Consider the following 1,363-nt stretch of genomic DNA (forward strand, 5'->3'; position numbering starts at 1 on the left):
AAATAAAATAAAAAATAAATAAAAATAAATCTGTGCTTTCATTGCTTCATTATTTTGCTGCTTTATTTGTGCATTTTGTTCTATGCTTTGTTCAATATGCCAAGAAGCTGGACAACTGGTAGTCAAGACTTTCCAGTAACAGGACCACAATAAATGGGAAAGCCATCCCTTCCCTTAGTATGTGTTCAATTAACAGATTTGAATAGGGAAGCATTGTAAAGTACAACAAGGGGATTTAGACAAAAGTTTGTGATTCTCAGAATGGTTATTAATAAACAATACTAGTATTATGAGGTCCTAACACTTGTTGTTACAACACCTGGAGAAAATGTGTTACAAGGGAAATCTAGTCTTTTCTCCATAGGCTTCTGACTTTATCATCCAGATTTGATCTCATGAGTCTTTTTTGATGGTTTGTTTGTTTATTTGTTTTTTCGAGAAGGAGTTTTACTCTTGTTGCCCAGGCTGGAGTGCAGTGGCATGATCTCGGCTCACTGCAACCTCTGCCTCCTGGGTTCGGGTGATTCTCCTGCCTCAGCCTCCCAAGTACCTGGGATTACAGGCATGTACCACCATGCCTGGATAATTTTTTTTGTATTTTTAGTAGAGATGGATTTCACTATGTTGGCCAGGCTGTTGAACTCCTGACCTCAGGTGATCCACCCACCTCAGCTTCCCAAAGTGCTGGGATTACAAGCGTGAGCCACCGTGCCTGGCCTCATGAGTCTTTTTATACTCCCCCAAGAACCCTAGCACTCAAAAGTTAGTAGAATGCTCTTTTAGGCTGTACGTGCAAGTCAGGTAAACATCTATGAGATATTCAAAATTAAGTGAGGTATCATTTAAAATATTCAAAGTTGCTGGACGCCGTGGCTCACGCCTGTAATCGCAGCACTTTGGGAGGCCGAGACTGGTGGATCACTAGGTCAAGAGATCGAGACATCCTGGTCAACATGGTGAAACCCCGTCTCTACTAAAAATACAAAAATTAGCTGGGCATGGTGGTGCGTGCCTGTAATCCCAGCTACTCAGGAGGCTGAGGCAGGAGCATTGCCTGAACCCAGGAGGCGGAGCTTGCTGTGAGCCGAGATGGCGCCATTGCACTCCAGCCTGGGTAACAAGAGCGAAACTCCGTCTCAAAAAAAATAAAAATAAAAATAAAATAAAATAAAATATTCAAAGTAATTGTTTCACCCTGAGAATATGTAAGAATGCAAGATTCTTAGATTCCTCTACCTTCTAGTCTTTAAAACTCAATACATTTTGAATAGAAGACATTAATATAGGATCTCATCAAATTAAATGATTTTAAGAATTCAAAGAAAATAACATGTACATATCTCAAGAACAAAAGAAATGCAAA

The sequence above is a fragment of the Cebus imitator genome, unplaced genomic scaffold (assembly GCF_001604975.1).
Source record: "Cebus imitator isolate Cc_AM_T3 unplaced genomic scaffold, Cebus_imitator-1.0 Scaffold277, whole genome shotgun sequence".
Taxonomy (NCBI): domain Eukaryota; kingdom Metazoa; phylum Chordata; class Mammalia; order Primates; family Cebidae; genus Cebus; species Cebus imitator.